The 25738-nt window shown below is 40.2% G+C and overlaps 1 long non-coding RNA gene and 1 pseudogene across 2 annotated transcripts in view; both read right to left on the bottom strand.

Moving 5' to 3' along the window:
* The window catches only part of LOC311604939, a 194049-nt gene that overhangs the window by 111491 nt on the left and 56820 nt on the right, over positions 1–25738 (bottom strand). The window lies entirely within an intron of this gene.
* LOC311605037 (large ribosomal subunit protein eL29-like) lies at positions 5818–6954 on the bottom strand (annotated as a pseudogene). Its single transcript has 2 exons — positions 6864–6954; positions 5818–6289 (listed from the first exon to the last, which is right to left on the bottom strand). The product of its transcript is annotated as a large ribosomal subunit protein eL29-like (transcript).

Consider the following 25738-nt stretch of genomic DNA (forward strand, 5'->3'; position numbering starts at 1 on the left):
ACAGAGGAAGGAGAGTTGCTAATTCAATGCCAGCCTGGGCCACATAGTGAGATCCCATCTCTTCCAGAAAAGAAAGTGAGAAAAATCTAATAAACAATAGATATTTCAAGCTAGTATAAGCATACTGCAATTGTATGTCAGAAGTAAGACAGAGACAAGCTAGAATTCTCAACACTGCAGCTTCAATAAACTCATGCTAGTTAGGCCTTGGACGCTGCCGGAGAGAGCAAGGGGAGATCTGCCTCCTGTAAGTCACAGCTACAGAAGTACCTGTGCTGAGTAGTCTATTAAGAATAAAAGGATTTAGACACTTATTTACACACACACCACACACACACACGCATATTGCTATGTGTGTGTGTGTGTGTAATATGATATTATATGTATTTATCTAACATTAGGTAGTGTAGCCTATAAGATTGCACTGTAGAGAAACATGAGCCCGTGATAGAAAATTTCCCATCAATGTTGTTGGAATCTGATTAATGTATTGACGTCACAAGAGGTGGGTAGACGTAGGCTTTAGGTCGTCTTGACCCACCCCATTGTGAACTGCGTAAATTCTCGAGAAAAGTGGTTATCCTACCTAGCTCGCTGCCAGTGCTTCCGTGTACCACTAACAAGCAAGTGGTAAGGCTAACAGCAACTCAGGGCCTGCTGAGCTGGCAGGAAGCTACTCAGCTTCCCCAGCGCCTTTTCTCACGCCTGACACTGTGTCCCAATCTCAGCTTCTTGCTTGCCGGGAGAGTATGCGAAGAGGCTAAGGATGAAGGTGACTGAGTCTCATTTGCACTGTGTGGGTAACTAGAGATCCAGACGATGATAGCGATCACTATTCCTGTGTGTGCAAAGGCTGCTGAGAACACCCGCCTGGGCGCGCCGTGTGTGTGACCTTGGAGCTTCCTGGCAGAAGTGGTCATAACGAACGAGAGGAAGGAGCGGCACATCCAGGGCAACGCAAATTAGTGAAGCACAAAAGTCTCTTGCCATTTAAAGCTGGACGGGCCAGGAGGCTCATCGCGTCAGCTGACCTTGGTGTCCAGCCAGGCAGAGGCACCGAATGCAGACACACTTTGGCTCCAACGGTTCTCTGCCACCCCCGGACCCCCAGTGATACCACCAACCACTGCACAAGCTGAGACCAGATCAGAGAACACTACCGGTTCCTTCCTTCCCCCTTTTTGCTATTTTTAGATAATTTTGAATAACAACCTACTCCCCTCATTTATTATTCTTGATGAACAGCAAATCATTCTAATAGTATTGACTGTTCTATTCACTCATTATTTGAGGATGATTAGAAGTGAATAGCTATTATGAAGCCTCGCCAGTTCCAAAAATTAAACCTCAAAATATTGGCTCTAAGTAATTATCTCTATCACCTTTTCTAATACACACACACACACATACACACACACACACACACACACACCTACCTTGGCTTTTTGTGTGTTTGTTTGTTTGTTTCTAGTGTTAGTCTGTTTTGACTTGACTCAGGATGCACCTACTCAAAGGTTACCTGAGATGTAGTGGGTGAACATCTGAAATGCCATCTCCCCATACCCACCAGACTTATAACTCACTTACAGCATGTTATTTAAGCCCACAGAACACTGCATAAGACACGGCTTCCAGACAGCAACAGAAGTAATACCAGAATAAATTACAATTCAATTTATTGAATAGTCTGTGAGGTTCTAACCTGAGGATAAAGTAACAATTCAGGGTGAAAAAAATATTAGTTTTTACCTTTTTAAATGATAAAATCTTGTATTTAAAAACTTTAATCGGAGCTTTTGAGGACTTACTATACCTCTTTTGTTTTTCATTTCAACTCTGTGTGAGTAGCTGGAAATTAATCCTAGGACACAGTACATGCTAGGCAAGTCTTCTGCTACTAAGCTTCGAGTAAATCATCTTTAACTAGTTTGTGTAAAAGTCTTGTTAAGCTCCCCAGACTGGCATTGAACTTGTGATCCTTCTGCCTTGAACCTGAGATTACTGACTGGCACTAGTAGGCTCATGCCTCTTCAGTCACATTCGCAATAGTACACCAACTATGCTGAAACGTTGAGTTGAACCAGTTATTTTTGTCCAAATACAATTTCAGCTTTCCCACCATCTACATTTTTCGTATTCTTTGGTCAGGAATAGATTTTCAGCTTCTCCACACTATCTCCTGTTTTTTAGTCAGGTTTAGTTTTACTGTGAATTCATTTTAAATCTCCCTTTTAATGCTCTGACCTCAAAACTCTGTTCCCTTCTATAATTACACACCGCTTCCCTGAAGGACACCATTCACAACTGCCAACTCTCCTGTGTGATGTGGTTTACTTAGGTAATTCATGGGTCATGTTTAGGCAAAAGGAGAATATTAAATTGACATAAATATAAAGGTAGGTACAAAATGGTCATTTTGATAGTGAAATCAGATGATAGAGTAACTCCAAAGCAATAAAATATTGTCAAATATTGTCAAAATACAGAGAAATAAACTTTTGTTGAAACTTGAAACTAGTCAAAAGCTTATATGATGCAGGAAATATTTCAACTCAAGAAACACTTCTGTTTGTTCATGAGAACAATGAGCTTGTGACACTTTAACTCATCCCAAACCCATTCTTTCTCAAAGCCCTTGGCTTAATGGTAGACTTGAAGTTTCCAGGATTCCTAGCATGAGTACTGGAAAGAGCACAGGTAGCTGAGTTAGCTGAGAGCCGTTTCCATTTGTTCTGACCAGAGTGGCTCAGAGGCTTGTGTCTATTTTCATCACCACAAAACTCACATCATTCAACGGCAGCAGTGAGTGGTGCATGGGGAGGGGTTGGAAGCTGACGTGGGCGTACTGTGGAAAACATCACTGAAATGTTTTAGTTGCAGGTGCCAGAAGCAGAAAATAACCTTTGGAACAACAACAACACACACGACTTATCAAAGAAATTGGAAGGAAAAGGTGGAGAATGAGATACTTTTGAACAAGACATGAAAGGCTTTGTAACATTCCTGGAACTCAGAAAGGGCACACCATGTCCAGGGCTTTGTATGTGCTGAGGAAAAGTCTGAGGAAGTACACAGTTCTCAACTCTAACTAAGATTTATTTTCACACAGGAAAAAAAGTAAGGGCTAAGGAATAGCTGTAAGCTGTGTGAGGAATCAAAGGCAAACCCCAAGAAACACATGAGAGACTGAAAAGAGTTTTAATTATTTTTCTGAACTTTGCCTACCTGACCCACGAAGAAAACCACCAAACAATGACTTCAGTAGCTACACATGTCCAAGAATATAAGTTTAAAAACAGCTAAAAAGTTGACAGAATAAATCTTAAGGAGACAAAAGTATATGACTATAGCATAAATAAATAAACAATAAATGAATACAAATTTTTAAATGAATAACAAAACCAAAAGTTAGGGTTTTTAAACATTGATTATACTGAGAATTAATTAATGTAATTAAACTGTAGAATACAAGAGAGGAACTTCAAATTGTTACAAGCAGGAGTAAAAGAAGAAACCCTCTTCCGAATTTCTAGGAAGAAAATTTATTTCTAGAAAAACTGCATAAGTATTTTAAATTAAAAGAGTTAGAAGACCTCAGTGGAATAAAATTTAAAATTTTAAAATAAATAAAATTAAATTTAAAATTTAAAAATAAAAAATGCAAAGTATCACAACTAACTCAAGAAGAAGTGGAGACATGGAACATTCTAGAAGACTGTGTTGGTGATAAAACAAACTCCAATGAAAAGGAATAGGATTCTAATACCACAACACTTAAGTGGTAAACTTTACCAAATATCTTGAAATAAATTTTATTTGAAATGATTCCAATGAAAAGGAAGATCATGTATGGAATGTTTCAATATGTTCAGTGGATTGTTGTTTTTAACAAAACCTCAAAGGTTCAATTTTACCAGTAAAATTGTCTCCCAGGAGACAGATGCTAGGATGAAAGCCTACTAGCTCAGAGAGGTAGAAAGAGCACTCAGCTATCTTCCTCCTCAGCTGACATCCCAGAAAAGGAAGCTCTCCTTCTCCACATCTCAAAACACAAACAAACAAACAAAAACTCTGACTGTTCCCCCCTTCCACATCTCCAGCATCTCCATATCTGCCCTCCTGACCTCCTCTTACTCTCTGTGGTTTTTTTTTTTCTTTCCTGTGTTCACTTCCCGTCAACTGGTTGCTTGCTCTACCTCTTCACCTAGTGTTAACCGATTTAATCCTGTTTATACAATACTCAAGAAGAAAGCTCTTGGCTTAAAGATATGTGCTAGGGCTGAGCCACAATACAAGTAGAAACAGGTTGATCAAGTCAACAACACACTATTGGGGGTACACGGTGTGATCAAATACCCTGCAACAATGAAGTGAGATTTTGCGCATGTGACAGCTACCAAGCAAAGCAGTTCTATTAGGCCAGGAGATCAGAGAAAACCAAATATTCATATATTCTAGGGAAGATATGCATTCAGTCAACTGTGAAAATATGATATTCACACCCAAAATCCCATCTGCATGGGGTAAACGCAGATTTTTTTTCTTATTATTCCCTAACGAGTGCAACTGCTTACATACCGTTTCCATTGCAGTGGTTTCTAAGCAGTCTAGACGTGAGTGAGATTATACAGGAGGCTGTGCACAGCTTGGCTCTATGTAGCGACAATGTTGCATAAAGTGTGTAGGTATTCTCAGATTTTTGTATCTGTGGCGTATTGTGAAATCCATCCTCCATGGACGCGGTGGGGAAATTGTGTAGGATAGTAACATTTCTGGCATTTCAAGTGTTTCCAATAAACTTGTGTCTTACTCTCTACCTCTAAAGACTTGTTCTTCATGACTTCCAAGCTTTTTTTTTTTTTTTTTTTTTTTTTTTTTTTTTCTGCTCTGGAGTCATTTTTCTTTCAACTAAACATCCCAGAACTGCACTAACGCTGTTTTCAGGACTCAGTAAAATGCTCCCGCTCACTATTTCTGCGGCCCTTTTTGGGACAGCCCTTGCTATTCTAGTTTTCCCTTTCTCCTTTATCACACTTCTCACAGGTCACCCTCTCCTCGTTGTCTTCCAAAGCTCTTAGAGAGCACACAAGGCTCCCGCTGGTTCTTGTGCTTTCATCCTAGCTCCTGAGGCTACTTGCCTGCTTTTGAAAACCTTCACATTAAATATCTGAACAAACTATAGATTTAGGAGGACGAGCTGGATGGAAAGCTATCCAAGAAATTTAATGAGAAGACTTAGCAAAAGCAAATAGAACACTTCAAATGAATGCTCACTATATGTAACTGTGTGTCTCTCCCCTCCCTAGACACTGGAAATAGGGACATGATTATCCCCCAACTCTTCTGTTAGAGTCCCTGTGCTCAGCCCAAAGTTTGTCTGCTTTGATCCCCTGCTGGGTAGAGTCTTTCAGCTCCCCCCTATAACAGGCTCCCATTCTGTTCCCTCTCTTCAGCTGCTTCTGGTGTCTATTCTATTTTCCCTTCTGAATGAGAATTAGACATCCTTCCCAAGAGCCTCCTTGATATGTAGCTTCTTTAGGTGTGTGTATTGTAGTGTAGTTATCCTGTAGTATACGGCTAATATCCACTTATGAGTGAGGATATACCATGGGTAACTTTCTGTGTCTAGATTACCTCACTCAGGATGATCTTTTCTAGTTGCATCCATTTGCCTGCAAATTTTTATGATTTCCTTGTTTTTAATAGCTTAGTAGTATTCCATTGTGTAAGTATACTTTTTTCTTCTTTTCTTTTTCTTTCTTTCTTTCTTTCTTTCTTTCTTCCTTTTTTAACAGATCTTGCCTTGTGTTTATTTGTAAAAACAGCATAGGACACTGGTCATCTGTAAATAGTGTGTAGGTAGGTGTGTCACACCAGTCCATCTGTCTTCACATTGGCAGAGCCTTTTCTATGGGACCTTCACAGGGACCTGGGCACCTTTGGGAGCCTGAGCTGCAGCCAAAGCCTGGGCCTTAGCTGGAGCTGTGGCCTCTGCCTTGGTTTGAACCTTAGGCTTCGGTTGGCAGAGCCTTGGCCATGTAGCTTCGAATCCTCTTCCCAAGCTTGGGGTGAGCAATGAAAGCAAGCTGGCTGAGTTTGTGGCTGGGGCCCTTTGGCATCTTGGGCTTAATGGCCTTAGAGGCTTCACAAGGGCTTTAATGGCCTCTGCAGGGCACTCATTGCCTGTGCACTGTTTACCTGTGTCTCCTTCAGGACTTTTTTGTTGTGTTTCTTGGCAAAGCACATGCTCCTCAGGAACTTGGGGTCAACCCCCTTAAGAGACTCAGATCTGGACACTAGCCCAAATGACATGTCCCATGAAAGTCTTCACTTACCAGGAAAGTGGGACAGAGGGGAAGACTTCCTATTGGGACTCTAGGTGAGAGAAGCAAGGGAGAATGGGGAAATAGAAGGGTCCAGAAGGTCCTAGACACCTACAAGAAGAACATTATGATGGACAGATCTGGGGCCAGGGTCCTGCTCAAACTATGGCACCAGCCAAAGACAATATATGCATTAAACTTCGAACCCCTACCCAGATCTAGCCAATGGACAGGACATTCTCCACAACTGAGTGGAGAGTGGAGACTGACATTCACACAAACTCTGGTGCCCCATATTTGACCATGTCGCCTGGATGGGGAGGCCTGGTGGCACTCAGAGAAAGGATAGCAGACTAGCAAGAAGAGACTTGATACCCTATGAGCATATACAGGGGGAGGAGGTCCCCCTCAGTCACAGTCATAGGGGAGGGGAGTAAGGGGAAAGCAGGAGGGAGGGAGGAATGGGAAGATACAAGGGATGGGCTAACAATTGAGATGTAATATGAATAAATTAATAAAATACATTTTTAAAAAAGAGACTCAGATGTTTGTAATCTGTGTTTCTTGATGCCATTTCTGTGCCATTTGAGGGACTGGCTGTGTGTGTGTGGTTGTTGGACTTGGCCTTCATGGTAAACCACAGCTCCTCAGCACCCGGGACCAGAAGGTCACAATTTCTTTATCCATTCTTCAGTTGAGGGACATCTAGGTCATTTCCAGATTCAGGATATTACGAATAAACTTGCTACGAACATAGTTGAGCAAATATCCTTGAATGGTAGAACATCTTTTGGGTATATGCCCAAGAGTGATATAGTTGGGTCTTGAGGTAGACTTATTCCCAATTTTCTGAGAAAGGACCAGATTGATTTCCCAAGTGATTATGCAAATTTGCACTTCCACCAGCAATGGAGAAGTGTTCCCTTTTCTCCAAATCTAGGCCTAGAGAGGCCCTGCAGAGACTGATGCACCAACCAAGGACCATGCACGGAAAGGACCTAGACCTCCTGCTCAGATGAGGTCAATAGGCAGCTCAGTGTCCTTGTGGGTCCCCTAATATGAAGAGCAGGGACTGTGTCTGGCGTGGACTTTGTTGTCTGCTCCTTACTCATTTTGATCCCTTCTCCCTGGTGGGGCAGCCTTGACAGGACACAGAGGAAGAGGATGCAAGCAGTCCTGATGAGACTTAATAAGCTGGGGTCAGGTAGTAGGGGAGGAGGATTCCCCCTTTCTGAGGACTAGGAGAGGGGGGATGGGGAAAGAGGGAAGGAGGGTGGGGCTGGGAGGAGATGAGGGAGGATGCTACAATCAGCATGTAAAGTGAAGCAATGCTTAAACATTTTTTTTAAAAAAAGATTAAAAAAAAAAAAGACCTACGGCTCTCTGTAAATAAGGTCTATAAGTGTGGGTTAATTTCAAACAGCTAAGGTTTTGCTCCCTTTCTAATAACCTGTAATTTAAGAAAGAGCAGGGACTCATTAATTTACAGAGCAGGATTCTCACTGCTCAGAGCACCCTGAGCTGATTCCAAGCCGTGTGAAACTCTCTTATTCTTCCAGCTTGTCCTTCAGCCTCGGCAAGTCGGGAAGCCACACGAGCCCTAATGAGTTCTGTCTGATATTGGAGTTTAGGATTGCTAATATGTGGAAATTCTCCTCAATACTGTATATTCATTTCTACTATACTTCAGGGATTTCAACACGTCTAAAGCCGAGTCTTCCTTTCCCATGTCTCAATCTTGGAATTATTTCACATTTCTATTAGTCTCTTTAGACACTGAAATGACATGTGCCAAAAGGATGTGTTCTCAGCCAGTTTTGGTGAGAGGCCAGTTTAAAAGAGTAGTCACTGCATGGTGGGGATTGTGATTTGTGAGTACGGCATTCCGTGTTCGCCTTGGCATCGCATGCACAGGTCCTTCCAGTGTCACTGTGCACCCACATTCATTTGCTGATTTACCACAGGCAAATCACTGGCTTTTGTAAGCTCTGGCATCATCTATTAGGAAGATAAATGAGAGTAATTAAGCTTCAAGGCCGTAAGTGCTAAAACTTTTTGGAATTAGTGTGCTATTAAAATGACGAAGTGCCTGGCTCTTCCCAGGTAAGCGGCGCTCTTTCACCTCTGGCTCGGCTGCGTGGTGTGACCTCCGCCAGCTAGCTGTGCCCCTTGCATCATGAGCTAAGTGCAACGCCTCTATGAGTGCCATGGATAAATGGCCAGTTTGTGGTTATAAGCCGTTCTGGGCTAGATCACAGAGTGCCAACTAAGGTCATCACCACTACTTTTCAGGCAAGGGTTGGGTTATTAGTCTCTGGTAGCTAGATCCAGACCAAGTTACCTTATGAAATAGCACCTCTCTCCTTTTATGAAGGAGATGGGGGCTTGTGGGAATTTTGTCTTAACAATTACACTTAGTATTTAGTCAGTTAACACCACAATCTAGCAGTCAGAAAAGAGAACAAGAAAGGCTAAGTACTGGAAAGAGGAAGGACTGACCACAGCTAATGGGAGTTATGGAAGAGGGGATAAAGCTGGTGTGTTTTCTAGTTTTAATTCTGTCATGGATATTTGTGGTTTTAATGGTGGGAAAATATGTATAGTACATTTGATAGTGAATGTGTAAGATCCAGCATGGAGCTCCACAGCTTTGGAATTTAGTTAAGTTGCGTAGAAGTTCATTGAGATGTATAGACTTTGTGTTTGATTAATTTTCATGTGTCATTTTTATTTATAATAAATATTTATATACTATTTATACACTAAATACAAATAAATATTTGTAAAAACAAATTGTAATTTTTGTAATAAAATTTATAAAATATCAAAAATGTGATTGTGAAGTTATTGTAAACACAATAAATTTTATATAATATTTTAAAGGTATTTAATATTTGGTATGAATCAAATACTTAAGCTTTCTAGACTTCTTGAGAAAAAGGAGCTCGGACTCCTTCTATAATCAATAAACACAATCAGATCAGACCTAGAAATGTAACTTTGACTTAAATTTTGATTTTTACATTTCCCTATATGCCTGTGTGATTTTGCATGGAAGGCTGGTTTATCCGAGCCTTACTAGACAGACACATGAGCACAACCAGGTCCTGTTCCACATGTGCCTTGTATGAGTTCCTACTGTGCATCACGTTTGTGAGCTCCTACTGTGTACCAAACATTGCTGAGCATGATGCCCAGCCTCACTTTGCTGGGCAGGACTCCCTGTGTGGAAGTATGTGGGCAATTGTCCAGTTCAGGACTTCTACATTATGAAGCCTTTCAGAATAATTCCCTTCCAATAAAATGACAAACATTTTCACAATGCAAATTTTTTTAAAGTATAAGTGGTTTGAGTAGATGAAAGAAATGTCAAATAAGACATTGTAACATCTTTTACAGTGGGATAAAAAGATGCAGGATTTCAACAAAAACAGAAGGTCACCATACAGAAGCATCATTATTCTTCGTTAAATAGGACAGTCTAATTATAACCTTCATGCTTAACAAATAATGCTATTAGTTACATTTTCTCATATAGTGTATCTCCTTCCCTAACCCTGATGGTGAGAGATATTCATGACCAATGGTTGTTCCTTTTATTATAATGTTGTTGGTGGTAGTGTGTTTGTGTGCTTGTCTTCTTTTGGTTTTGCTGGTGTAAAGTTATTTATATCTTTTTTTTTTCTTGGGTATAGTTCAGCTCCTTGGGTTGGAGTTGTCTTCCTAGTATCTGATGTAGGGCTGGGTTTGTGCATGGATGTTGTTTAAATTTTGTGCTTTATTTTTATGGAGTATCTTATTTTCTCCATCTATGGTAGTTGAAAATTTTTTCTGGGCTTACATCCGAGGTCTCTTAGGGTCTGCATTACATCTTCCCAGACATTTTTGGCTGTCATAGTCTCTGTTGAGAGTCAGATGTGATGCTTATAGGTTTATCTTAATATGTTACTTGGCATTTTTCCCTTGCAGCTTTTAATACTTTTCTTCATTCTGCTAATCTAGTATTTTGATTATTATGTGGTGGGAGGTATTTCCTTTCTGGTCTAATCTATTTGGTGATCTGTAAACCTCTTGTATGTTTAAAGGCATTTCTTTCTTTATTTAGGTTGGGAAATTTTTCTTCAATGATTTTCTTGAAAATGTTTTCTGATATGTGAAGCCAGGAATCTTCTCTTTCTTCTATTCCTATTATTCTTAGGTTTTCTCTTTTCATGGTGTCCTTGATTTCTTGGATGTTTTGTGTCAGGATTTTTTTATTTAATATTTTGTTTGACACATGTCTCTACCTCTTCAAATATATCTTCTGTGCCTGATATTCTTTGTTCCATTCCTTGTATTCTGTTGGTAGTAGTTACCTCTCTGGTTCCTCTTCTCTTCCCTAAGTTTTTCATCTCCATGATTTTCTTAGTTTGTGTTTTCCTTATCGACTCTAGAGCCATCTTTAGGTCTTGAACCACTTTATTCATTTCCTTCACCTATTCAATTTTTTTTATATTTCTTTAAGTGATTTATTCAGTACCTTCTTAAATGCCTCTATTTGTTTGATTTTATATTCCTATATTTCTTTAAATGATTTATTCAATTCCTCTTTAAAGGCCTCTATTTTTTTAAATTTTCCTATATTTCTTTGAGGGATTTATTCGTTTCCTCTTTAAACACCTCTACCATCTTCATAAGCATCATTGTAAGGTCATTTTCCTGTGTCTCGACTATGTCAGTATATCCAGAGTTCATTGGCATATTGCCCTGGTTTTTGTTCAGTGTATTTTTACACTGGCCTTTAACCATCTGATTATCCCTGGCATTGGTTAGTAATTCCTGGAACTTTCTGGGCTTCCTGTGCCTGTGGGCTGGGCACTGAGTCTCCTCCCATAGCCTACAGCTCTGCTCTGCTGGTTGTGTCCTAGTTGGCTCTATAGACAGGGAATTTGGATGTGGGTTTCTCAACTGTTTTATCCAATGGGGTCTTTCAGGTCTCTTCAAGACTACTAGGAGAGTTGTAACCATAGCTGCATCTGCACATCTTTGGAATCCAAAGTAGTCTTCCGAATGGTGGTAGTAACCAAGAGGTCTAAGAGTGGTACCCTGTGGGTCTGGCAGCTAGGATCTTCTCTATCTCTCCCTGGGGAACACTAATGGATGTGGAGTACCAAAAACACAAGGTCTGGTGGGCAAGCAAGCCGTGCCTAACTCCATATCCATTAGTACATCCAGAGAGTTTGTTGCCATGTTGCCCTGGTTTTTGTTGATTGAGTTTTTGCACTGGCCTTAAGTCATCTGGTTGTCCCTGGCATTGATTGGATGCGCCATCTTTGAATGGGAGCCCTATATGTTCTTATTGTTCAACCAGACTCCAGAGGGGTCCCAGTAGAACAATGGACCAAAGGCTTGGGCCTTGTCCCTGGTATCCAGGAGTTGTCCTTGGGAAGGCAGGAGGAGTCTGGGGACTAGTTGTTGGAGTCATGTTTTAGTAGGCAGAAGGTGCCATGTGTGTCTCATGCACCAGGAGTCATCTTGGAAAGTGTCCAGAGTAGAATCTTATTTCAAGCTATTTCTCATCTGCATTATACAAACTAGTGTCAGATAACTAATACCCCATGTTCCCAAATCTAAATTCTTCCATTGTAGGGAATAGGACATAGAATTTCTTCTTGGTCAATACTGGTTACTTGTTCTGTTTCTGCAACAAAGTGCCTTACAAAATTAACTTAATTAAAGAAGGGTTTTCCTAACTTTTGAGAGTATATTACATTAGAGCCAGGAAGTAACAGTGGCAAGAACAAGAGGCAATTAGTCACATTTGCATCCATGGTCAAGAAGCAGAGAAGAGGAGAGAGATAAATGCTAGTGCTCAGCCAGCTTTTCTCCTTTTTATGTACTCTGGGACTCTAGCCCACGAAATGCTTTCCATTCTTAAAGTATGTCTTTCCACTTTAATTCACCTAATACAAAGAATCCTTCATGAGTATGGCCAGGGATTTGTCTTTTTAATGATTCTAGATTATATCAAGTTGACAATCAATATTAACCATTGCAGGGTTTGTGGTCTTTATCCTTAAAATAAAGAGTAATTTATCTATAAAGCATAAACCATAAAACAGTCCAGACCCTTTGTTTCAATTCTAGGACCATTAAGCAATGATTAGATTATTAATGTGATTTCTGAAAAACCTCTAACTACACAGGAGATCTAAATTTGAGGTTATTTATTAACTAAATTGGTTATAGTATCACAAACTATGCATTGTTGTATAATTTTAATATAAAGCTTTAATAAAAATATATTTAACCCGAGAAGCTGATAATTTTAAGCTTTTGAATGTATAAATCTCAGAACCAAGTTAGAATCTGAGTTGTTGGTGACCCATGTAAAGACTACCCACGTGTACCCAGTTACCAGTGTGTTCATGTCCAATGAGTCTCTGTCTTCATCATGTGCCTGCTACTCTGAACACATCATGTATATAGTTTAATTATACTGTGTTATTAATTACCAACAATAATCTACTATATCACCTACCAGGTCTAAAACTCACAAATACTTCATTTTTTTGAAGTCAAAGTGAAAATTGTTATGTGAGGTTTATAGTTCTTTGGAATGGTTTCTTAATAATCTGGAAACAGAACAAGTACACAACTTCCATTTGGTTGAGGGTGATTGACAAGTATGTCACTATACCCTGGAAACATGTCCCTTCAAATCAGCAGGCAAATACAATATCCACACACTTCATCCAAAATGGAAGATGTGGTCCCTGGAATATGCCCAGATCAGTCTGTGTCCAGAGCTGCTCAACCCTGGAGTTTAAGGAGAACAATGCAGGCCACTAAGATTTCTCTCTTTTGCATTTGTTAAGTAACTTTTGAAGCCATCTCACCACTCAACCTAGAAGATGAATCACAAATGCCCTTCATTTATATAGTAGTGTTACTCCCTTGCTCCCTTCCAAAGGCAGACAATAGCTCTGTCTTCTGAACTCCACAGCAGTTTATTTACACATAATTGTTTTAATGCCCTTAACATATTCAGGATCCATTGTATCCTCGGTGGAGTAACTAATTAGGGTTTGGTTTTTGTACCCATTGTTTAGGAAAGGCTATCTTTCAAGGAAGCTGAGGAAAGACAGAATCACTACAATATTGAAGTATAATCATATATTCCACCCTTCTTACTTTGTAGGGAGAAAAATGTCTTTGTGATCACTCATCTAGTTTAATGACTAGGATGCTCCTTGAAACCATGCTCTTTGTAGCAGGAAGTTGCTGAACAAGTGGTTTGTGTCTTGTGTATTGATAAAAATCAAATCTCTACATGTCTGCATGGAATTAGCAAGAGAGTTAGTAGTTGTGTACTCCTCAAAGACAAATGCCTAAATTCACATGGGCCAAAAATGCTTCAATTTGCAAGATTTTGGAGAATAATATGAGTACAAATGTCTGAAAGTTTCTGTCACCAAGAGCAAAATGAGCTGAGACACCAGGCTTAGTTCGGAGGGTAGTCTCCTAACAGGGGTCCTAGAGAGGCCTACAACACTGGATTTTTCAAACAATACCTGATGATGTAATAAAGCTAGGAAGCTATGACAACATCAGGCATTTATCATGAAATGTAGCTGGCTACTGCACATCATTTTGAAATTGGTAGACCCAAAGGTCACGATAACAAAAACTTCTTGCCAACGTCACATTTTAGTTTTTGTTTAATTTGATTTTTTTAATGTGACAGAATTTATATCATATAGCACAAACACATCCAAGCCACATGCATGTATGTGTGATATGCATATATGCATGTTTTTATGTTTACATCATGTGGAAGCATGTTGAAGTGGTGCACACGTATGTGTAAATCTCCATAAAGACCAGAGGTTGATATGGGGCTCTTCCTCAGTCACCCACATCTGTATCTATTGACTCTGGGTCTCTCACTTGAACTCATAGCTTGCCATATGGGTAAGTCTAGCCAGTCAATTTGCTCCAGAGAGCCTCTGTATCTGCTCCTCCTGGGCATGGGGATTACAGGCAAGCTGCAAAGCCCACCAGGCACTAACAGGGTCTTGGTGACCTGAAATCTTGTGCCCTTACATGTAAGCCCTTTACGAGCTCTCTCAGTTAAAGTTTCTATTGCAGTGATAAAACAGCATGTACAAAAGCAATTGGGAAGGAAAGAGCATATTATAGATTACAATTGTAGTCCATCATGAAAGGAATTCAGGAAAGGAACTCAGCCTAGAAACGTGGAGACAGGAACTGATGCGAAGAGCGAGAACAAATTCTTCCTGGGTTGCTCAGTTACTAACACAACCCAGGTCAACCTTCCCTGGCATGGCTCCTCAATGGCTCCTCCCATGGTGAGCTGGGTCTTCCCATGTCAATCATCAACTAAGAAAATGCCCCACAGGCTTGTCTAAAGGTTGATCTTATGAAGCTATGTTCTCAGTTGGGGTTTCTCTTTCCATTGAACCCTAAATTAACAACAATAAATATGATACCAACTTACTCTTTCCTAGGGCTCCTCAGTAAAGTTATTTTGATGAATACATTATAGCATTTTAAATGATGCTTTCATATTAATGAGATTAATATATCTACTGAAGATGCATGTATCACTTCATTTTCACTTACCAGGCTAGGTGTTCAATAACCTTCCCAACAAACTTTGCCTAATTTCTTCATTTTTCCATTAACTTCCTTCTTTACCACCCCTTTATTTAAAAAAAATAAAATAAAATGCCTTTTCATTGCTTTTGGATTAAAACAGAACTTCACCTTTCTCTCTCTCCTTACACATATCTCACACTCACGATGTGATGTGCCTGATGATGCTGTCCGTTCTAGCTGCTCCCAGAAACTTTCTATGCCTTATGCCTTTAGAAGCAAGCACTTGTGTGTTCTCTTGAATCAAGCCATCCTCCCTGAGAGAAAAGTCAATTCTTTTCATCCTTAAGACCTTAGTGCCAATAACAGAGATGTTTTCCAAAGATGCTCCCTGTCACCTCAGTGTGCTCATTACAGGCTTCTAACTAGACCGATATTGAGAATTTTTAATAGCTATCTTGCAAAAAGAAAGTTATACTTTAATAAAAAGGACTTTATCTACTTTAACCAGCAATTTGTCTTTCACAAAACTTAGCACTTGGGAAGCTTGCTCTTCATGTGGGTTCCTTAGTAAGGGGAGCAGGGGCTTTCTCTGACAAGGATGTTGCTTCATGCTTTCCAATCACTTCCCCTTGACTGGGCTGCTTTGCCAAGCCACCAAGAAAAAGAATGTGCTTAGTCCTGATGTGACTTGATGTGCTGGGTGGGTTGTTAGTGGGTCTCACCTTTTCTGAGGGGTAGGGTAGAGGGAAGAGAGGGGGAAATTATTATTCATAATTTCAAAATTATGAAATCCACAGTTAAATGGATAGTGCTTAAAAAAATCATCCTGAGTGAAGTCAACCAGACCCCTAAACACTGTATGTTTACCTTTTAAGCCTTCTACATGAGTGCTAACAGCTGGATAACCACAAAGATTTGGTGCCCTAGTGAGGGACAATGCATGAGAAAAGGGGAAAAGGAAAAAGTCTTCCAAGAAAAGGGGAATAGTTTGTATTGTTATGGAGAGACAAAGGGAAAACTAAAATAATTTTAAAGGAGTGGAAGGGATGGAAGGGATGGTAAAGGAGGGAATATAGGGGGCATAACTAACACTAAAGATCATTTGAAAAATCACATCGAAATCCACTATGAGGAAGCTTGATAAAATGTATATGCATATTAAAGGAATCTAAATGGAGGCCCCAAATGATAGGGAAGGCAATGATCCAACTAGACATCTTATGTCACCAAGTAAAACCTCCAGTGCCAAGAACAGGTTGCATCTTGTTGAGTTATTGGCCAACGGGGTACTGTGCGCAGCCCACAGATCACAAATGATTGTCATTTATTGACTGCTGTCCACAACCTCATAGCAAGGTCCTATTGCCAAAGACAGAACTAATGTATGGCCTCTAATGTGGAGGAGTTGAGCTTGTGCCTAACTAGAAGTTTCTATCTCATGGAGCGTGCATTGGCTCTAGTAATAAAGTGGTTGGTTACTCCCATAACATTTATTCCACTGTTGCACAATTATATCTTACTCGCAGGCCATTGTTACAGGCCACAGGCTTTGTAGCTAGGAAATACTCATGATTAGATTTCTTCTCTAGTAACATAAAGAGTACACCACCACCACCACCACCACCACTACCACCCGCCCCCCCCTCCTTTGTTTTTCTAATTTACTTGCCAAATCAGAGGCTAACATTAAGGATCCTGCCCCTTTCTTGTCTCAATTACTCCTTGACACAAATAATTTCTTGCTTGGCCACTATATCAGCCTCAGATAAATTTCTAACTATACACAATAGTGGCAAGGCAACCTCTGCTGCTGCTTGCTAACAATCTTGACCCTTGTGTGAAAATCTCAAAGACTGCAAAATGTCCTTTAAACCTTTAACTGTTTTTCAGGGTGTCTCCCTATTCACGTGGTGCACCCCATACAACAAACAGGCATGCCATCCCGTATCACACAGATGAAGACTGCCATTCTGGGAGTCTTCTCACAGACATTTCTAATCCTGATGGTTGCCTTGTGCTACCTACAGCAAGAACCATGCAACCACTGTCATATCACAAAGACACACTAACACGTACAGCGCAGGAGAGAAGAACAGTGTCACAATTTCCTACAGTGGTGCTCCCCATTTGTGCTGCCCAGTCTCAGTTGCATGCCTTGAAATGTAGTCAGGATCGTACACTCACTCCTCCCCACTTCATCGTTAGTTCTATTCGAACATGTTAAGGCAACAGTATATCCTGTGACAAAACATTTCCTGGGATATACAACACGCATGTCTGGAGGGACTCTGGCCAGCTAGAGTGTGGTGAGCATGCCTCTGGCAGGTGTTGCCCTATCCCCCAGTTCCATCTGTGAAATAGAAGTTTCTGGCTTATTTGAAGACAGTTGTGTAGCATAGTGTTTTGCTGAAAAGATGTCTTATGAGAGGTCATGTGGTGTTTTTTTTCTGGAAGAGAGGGCCTGTGCTATTTTGATGAAAGCAGACATGTGAGAGAGTGTGCAATGTTGGGAAGGAGCCTAAGAGCCGTGGCCAGTGGGACAAGACGTTTGGCATTTCTATGCCGGACAGGACTTGAGAAATGTCCCAGAAATCTTCTCGTGGCACTCTGGATGATTCTGGCTGCTCCCGGGGAGTCATGCTGATGCTGGGGAGCCTTAAGATTTCTCCTGGATTGTGCTACCTCTACAGAGTTGTGTGCTGTTTGGTGTTGGCTATTGGACTAGACTGCTGGTATCTTGGCAAGGCAGCATGGAATTGGCCGAGGAGCTATGTCTAAACAGGTCTACAAACCCTTTTTCCTATTAACATTCTTTCTCCCCTTCCCTTGGTTGGTGGGTTAGAAGTGAAGTTGAAGTGTTTATGAACCCTAAATAAAGTAGGGTTTCAAAATCTAAGCCTACACCCCCGCCTTGCTAAGAACTGTTAGATTACAGTACTAGAGCTAATCAGGGTCCGTTTCCTTGTGTTTCCTCCTCCTGAGACGGATCTATCAAGATCCAGCCAGCAACACATTGAAGTCCAGCAATCAAAAGCCTCCTTCGGTTCACATAATTAACATGCCTAATTAAAGTTAAGTACCTCTTCCTAACATGTGGTTTCCCATCTTACCTTTATAAACTGCCATTTGCCTATGTATTGTGTCTGTCTCCTCTCTATCCAGAGGCAATACTTTGTATCATTCCAAAACAAATAAATCTCCTCTCTCTCCCTTCTCCCTAGTTTTCCATCTTGTATCTTTGCCTCTTATTCCCTGGCCTCCATCCTCTGGAGCAAATAAACCTCCTTTGTGCTAAGAACTTGGTCTTGTGTGTCCTGGCTTTTCCTTCCAGTGTCTTGGTACCCCAGGTAGGCAGCCCACAACAAACTAAAATGTGGGTCACATAAGAGTCAAGGTGCTTTACTGGAGTAGCAGAGAGGACTATGGGAGAGGACTTACTTACAGGAGTAGAAATGTCCCACAGACAGCTGCATCAACAAAGCCCACTCCAGCATGGGTGGCAGCTCACCATGTCTGGGGATGTGGAGCACGTTGCACAGGCCGCAGAGAATTCAACAGACGGGAGAGCGTCCTTTCCAGGTGCCTCATTTGGTCTTTCTGGGAACCCCTTCCTAGTAGCTCTGATGGTTTTTGCTTCTTCTAAGCAGCTGATCTGGTCTCAGAGTCTTTTTTGCAGCTTAGCTCTTCTCCTCTGAGATAGACTTTCCACTTCCATTGCTTACTCTGAAGGGGAGGACTCGGGGAATCTGATAAGTTTGAGGGACTTCTGAAGGAACTTTGAGTTGTTTACCTCCCTAGGAAAGGAGCTTCCCTGCAGGCTAGAATGTTTTCACTCATTTATACAACACTTCTACAGTTGATAACATTCTGAAATTCTTGCTTCTGTGCTCTCTAGAAGCTTCTACAAAATTCCTGGAAGAAGGTCTCCCCTCCTGTCCCCACAGGCCTTGCAACATCTCCCCTTTTTATTCTGCTTCGTGCTTCATAAAGTACTTCGAGGAGCCATGAAAAGATACACCATGCTGGACAACAAATGCAAGTCCTAACATTCTATGAGCTTTGCTAATAGTCAGTGAGGAAACTTGAAAGATCTGGTAAACACACAGAATCAACTATGAGAGGGACTGGTGTTCCGGCAAGGTACATTTTGAATCCCCAGCAAACTGCTGTGTGTGAAATATTGGTGCATGGCTGCTCTTAACATTCAGGATGTCTGTACTGTTTACTTGCTCACCCATACCTGAATATGTATCAGTTAGCAAATTCCATCCACCAACAGAACTGTGCTACCTAAAACTAATTTGCTGATATTGTTTTTAATTATCTGTAAAAATCTAACAGTGTTTATTATCAGTATTATCAGTATGTCTGGCTAGCAGTCAATCAAGACACAAACACTTGTTATATTTTAAAATAGCCTTAGTTAACCTGGGGCAGGGCAGATATCAATCCTGGAAACTATTTCCCATAGTGGGGCAGGTATGGGATGACATGCCATGTCATCTGCTTCCAATAACTTCTATCAAGCTACCTCCCATCCATAGTCCAATATACTTGCTAATGTTCTTCATCTGGGCTGAATCCTCCATCCACTCCGGCCACATGCTTCTCGTCCATCTACCCATGGAAGCCTTCTTTTCCTTCTCTCTCCTCCACACTGTTAGGTCCTTCTTCTTCCTCCTTCTTCCCAGGATTCCTCTGTCTCTTTAAGCCCAGGAACTTAGGCACCTTATTTCATCTACCCTGCCCAAGTGGTATGGCTTTTTATTAATTAGTATCAAAATACATCAGACCAACCTCCAACATACTGATAAATTTATAACAATCTACACAGAGCAAGTGGATCCTCCTAAAAGGCAACTGAGATATGCATTTAGAAGTAATTAGATCCTAAAATCTGTGCCTGCTATCACACAATCATAAAGATAAATAATAAACATATTTGGTTTCATAATTTAGGTAAAAATTGCCTTGGAAATATCTAGTGGAAGGAAGAAATTACTTAAACGCATGGTACTAATAATTCCCAGATAATCACAGTTGGCCTTCTATGTTTATGTATTTCATATGCACAAATTCAACCAAAACAGATGGAAAATATTATAAACAATCACATTGCAAAAAGGATCCAAAACAAAAACTCCATTATGCTGCATACTAAGTATTGTCCTGAGTCTATGCAAATAGGGTCAGATGTCATAACGTTAAGTCTTATAAGCAACCTATAGGTGACTTACTGTATGCAGGGTGATATGCATAATTTGTATCTAATATTACACCACTATATGTGAGGAATGCACAAATTTTTAGTATCTAAGAGACATTCTGGACTGACATTGAGGGATGTGTGCACAGTTATTATTGCTTCTGCTTTACAAAGGAAGAAACTATGGTTCAAAGAGGTGAAGAGGCATGCTGAAAATTGCACCATTTGCAAATAGAGGGTTTGTAAAGGAAGCTAGTTCTATGGCCTTTACAAGGTATGCTCCCAATTACTCTTTTATCACAGTGATTTCATCTGGCTTTTGCATGTTCCTTTTCCCAAGAAAGCCAGTAAGAAAACATCCTAATGATGTTAAGTTACATTTGTGTCTACAACCTTAAAATCAAAAAGCAAACAAGCTACAATGTTACACAGATATTTAAATGGAGAAATAAGTTAGAGAGATTTTACATAATATTTTGAAGGAAAATAAACTTAAACTTAGAGCTGAAGCTGGCATAGCAAAGTGGGACCATGACATAATAGGTACAGGACCTTGACACTCTAAGATGCAAGCTTGATGAACTAAATTTAATCACTAATTCTATATAAAAGACAAAAGAGAATCAGAGAATTGATTCCACAATGCTATGCTCTGACTTCCACACACATGCTATATAGCACACCCCCAACACATGCCACATGCCCAATAATAATAGATAAAATAAGATGAATTTAGAATTCTCAATTGCAATGTTTACCAAATAAATCTGCTATTCTTTCAGTTAATGAAGACTTCGTAGAGTCACACATTTAAACAAGTACAGGTAGTGGCTTAGAATTTTCTGAATCCAGCTTAAAGATTGTGCTATGAGAAGTGACTGCTTCACTGCAAATGCTGCTGAAGACATTGAAGGGGTAGAGAACTTTTAGAAAAATGTTTTCACCCCAAAGTTTATTCTTAGATACATCTTGGGTAGGGCTTCATTAATCACATTGTGGGAAGATGATTAATAAGAAAATAATACTTACAAACATTTGTATTTAAAATCTTCATATGACATTTCCTACCATCCCAAAAAGGCCTATGGAGCACCCAAGCTGATTTGGGGTAGGATCTCTCTCCATGAACTCCTGACTGGCTTAGGCCATCTGGGATACAGAGAGCAAACCAGCAGAGGTAAGTAGGGCATAGCCCACACACAACACACATTGTCCACCATACCAAGGAAGTCTACAGGGTACCCAGGCAGCCTTTGTTTTGGAGCTCTATCAGCCTGTTCATCACCTGTCTGTCCCCACTAAGGCAGTGAACATAGAAGGGCTGAGTGGGCGTGAACTCCAACACCCGTTGTCTGCCATCCTGAAAACTTAGGAGAAACCTAGTAGCATCCTTCAGCTTGGCGCTCTCTTTGCCTTCTCCTGACCTGCATGGCCTATCTGGGAAATAGACAGCAACCCTATCAGAGGAACATCCAGGCCTACTAACAGCAGAGACAACTGATGGCTAGAGGCCAGCATAAGAACACAAGCAAAAACAATATATGACAGCACTAGAAACCAATGATCCTACCACAGCAATCCCTGAATTTCTATGCCCCAAAGGCAGGAGCAACCACATTCATAAAAGAAACATTACTAAAGCTTAACTCACACATTGATCCACACATACTTATAGTGGGAAACTTCAACTCCCCAATCTCACCAGTAGACAAAAAGTAAATAATAAAACTAATAGGTGTCATGAATCAAATGCACCTAATAGATACCTCCAGAACATTTCACTCAGACAGAAAATAATACACATCCTTCTCAGCACCTCACAGAACCTTCTCCAAAATTGACCGTGTACTCAGTCACAAAGCAAACCTCAGCAGATACAGGAAGATTGAAATAACACCTTGCATCTTATCAGACTACTGTGGATTAAAACTGGAACTCAACAACAACAGAAAGCCTACAAACTTATGGAAACTGAACAACTCCCTACTCAGTGAACCCTGGGTAAGGTACGAAATAAAATAATAATAATAATAATAATAATAATAATAATAATAATAATAATAATAAAGAGTTCCTAGAATTCAATGAAAATGAAAGCACAACATACTCAAACTTATGGGACACAATGAAAGCACTGCTAAGAGCAAAGTCCATAACACTAAGTGCCTCCACAAAGAAGTTGGAGAGAACCCTACTAGCAACTTAACAACATACCTGAAAGCTCTAGAATAAAAAGAAGCAGAGATACCCAAGATTAGCAAAAGGCTGGAAATCATCAAACTCAGGGCAGAAACCAATAAATTAGAAACAAAGAGAGCAATTCAAAGAATCAACAAAACCAAGAGCTGGTTCTTTGAGAAAATCAACAAGATAAACAAACCCTTAGCCAAACTAAAAGACAGAGAGACACTATCCCAATCAACAAAATCAGAAATGAAAATTGTGACATAACTGACACCTAGACCGTCCAAAGAATCATTAGATCTTATTTCAAAAGCCACATACAGCCACAAAATTTGAAAATCCTAATGAAATGGCCAATTTCCTGGATAGATTCTATTCAGCAATGTTCAACCAAGATCCGGTAAACAAATTAAGTAGTGCTATATCTTCTGCAGAAATAGAAGCAGTCATCTAAAGTCTCCCAAGCGAAAAACCCCAAGGCCAGATGGTTTCAGTGAAGAATTCAACCAGACCTTCAAAGGAGAGCTAATACCAATAATCTTCAAACTATTCCCCAAAATAGAAATGGAAGAAACATTGCCAAACTCATTCTATGTGGCAACAGTCACCTTGATACCTAAACCCCACAAAGACCCAACAAAGAAAGAGAATTTCAGACCAATTTCTCTTACAAACATTAATGCATAAATATTTGCAAACCAAATCCAAGAACAGCCATTATGACCAAGTAGGCTTTACCCCAAGCATGCAGGAGTGGCTCAGTATAAGGAAATCCACCAATATAATCCACCATATAAACAAACTGAAAAAAAAAGGACACATTATCATTTCCTTAGATGCTGAAAAAGCATTTGACAAAATCCAACACCCATTCATGTTAAAAGTCTTGGAAAGACCAGTTAGATAAGGCACATACCTAAACATAGCAAAGGCAATATACAACAATCCTATAGCCAACAAGAAACTAAATGAAGAGAAACTTCTTAAATAAATTCCACTGAAGTCAGGGACATGAAAAGGTTATCCACTCTTTTTGTATTCTTCAATATAGTACTTGAAGTTCTACTAGAGCAATAAGACAACTAAAGGAGATCAAGAAGATATAAATTGGAAAGGAAGAAGTCGAAGTACCACTATTTGGGATGATATAATAAGATACATAAGCAGCCCCAAAAATCCTACCAAGGAACTCCTAGAGCTGATAAAAAAACCTTCAGCAAAGTGCCTGGATATAAAATCAATTTAAAAAATCAGTTGCCCTTCTGTATACAAAAGACAAAGGAGCTAAGAAAGAAATTAAGGAAACAACACCCTTCACAATAGCCACAAAAAACATAAAGTAACTTGGTGTAACTCTAATCAAGAAAGTGAAGACCCATATGAAAAAAGAAACTTCAAGCATCTGAGGAAACAAATTGAAGAAGATATCAGAAGATGGAAAGATCGCCCATGCTCACAGATGAGTAGGATTAACATAGTAAAAATTGCCATCGTTCCAAAAGCAATATACAGATTCAATGCCATTGCCATCAAAATACCTACACAGTTCTTTACAGTCTTTGAAAGAACAATTCTCAACTTCATGTGGGAAAAAACCCTGAATAGCTAAGATAATTCTGGACAATAAAAGATCTGGAGGAATCTCCATCCCTGGTCTCAATCTTTACTATAGCACAACAGTAATAAAAACGGCATGGTGCTGGCATAGAAACAGACAAATGGATCAATGGAATGAAATCAAAGACCCAGAAATAAACCCAAATGTCAATGGACACTTGATTTTTGAGAAAGAAGCCAAAACCACACAATGGAAAAAAGAAAGCATTTTCAACAAATAGTTCTGGTGTAACTGGATGTATACATGCAGAAATGCAAATAGATCCATATTTATTACCCAGAACAAAACTCAAGACCAAGTAGATTAAAGACCTTAACTGTAAAACCAGACACACCAAATCTGTTAGAAGTAAGAGTGGGGAAGAGCCTTGAACTCATTGGCACAGGAGACAACTTCCTAAACAGAACACCAATAGCTCAGGCTCTAAGATCAGCAGTTAATAAATGGGACTTCATGAAATGGAAAAGCTTCTGGAAGGCGAAGGACACTGTCCACAGAACAAAGCAACAGCCTACAGACTCAGAAAAGATCTTCATCCATCCTACATCTGACAAAGGGCTAATATCCAAAATATATAAGAACTCAAAAAATTAAACACCAACAAACTAAGTAATCCAATTAAAAATGGGGTACAGAGCTAAACAAAGATTTCTCAACAGAAGAATACCAAATGGCTAAGAAACACCTAGGGAAATGCTCAACATCCTCAGTTATCAGGGAAATGCAATCAAAACAACTCTGAGACTCCATCTTACACCCCTCAGAATGGCTAAGATCAAAAACTCAAGTGACAGCACATGCTGGTGAGGATGTGGAGAAAGAGGCACACTCCTCCACTGCTGGTAGGAGTGCAAATTTGTACAACCGCTTTGGAAATCCATCTGGGACTTCTCAGAAAATTGGGAACAGTGCTACCTCAAGACCCAGCTATTCCACTCATGTATATACCCAAAAGATGTTCCACCACACAACAAGAACATTTGCTCAACTATGTTCATAGCAGCTTTACTTGTAATTAGCCAGACTCTGGAAACAACCTAGAAGTCCCTCAATGAAGAATGGATAAGGAGACTGCGGTACTTTTACACAATGCAATACTACTCAAGCTATTAAAAGCAAGGAAACTTTGAAATGTTCAGGCAAATGGATGGAACTAGAAAAAGTCACACTGAGTGAGGTAACGCAGACCCAGAAAGACATGCATAGTGTATACTCACTTATAAGCAGATATTAGCCACATAACACAGGATAACGACACTATAATACACAGACCTAAAGAAGCTAAGTAACAGCAAGAAATCCTAGGGTGAATGCTCAATTCTCATTCAAAGGGACAAATAGAATAGACATCAGAAGCATTTGAAGAGAAGGAGCAGGATTGGAGCCTACCACAGAGGTCCTCTGAAGGACTCCACCCAAAGCAGGATTGAAGCAGATCCTGAGAATTGAAGCAGATGCTGAGACTCGCAGCCAGACTCTGGGGTGGAGCACAGGGAGTCTTATGGATGTGTTGGGGGACAGAAGGACCTGGAGGGGACAGATTTCTCTATAAGGTGACCAATACAGCCAACAAATCTGGGCTGGTGGGAGGTGGGGAGATGACTGTTGAGACTGATGCCTCAGCCAAGGATCATGTATGGTGAGGACCTAGGTCCTCCGCTCATACGTAGTCCATAGGCAGCACAGTCTCTTTGTGGGTCCCATAATTGGGAAGTAGGGTCTACCTCTGACATGGACTCTGGACGCTGATGCCCACCTGTTGATTGCCTTGCCAGGCCACAGAGGAAAAGGACGCAGGCAGTCAGG

This window comes from Acomys minous, assembly GCF_964271855.1.
Source record: "Acomys minous genome assembly, chromosome: 9".
Classification (NCBI taxonomy): Eukaryota; Metazoa; Chordata; class Mammalia; order Rodentia; family Muridae; genus Acomys; species Acomys minous.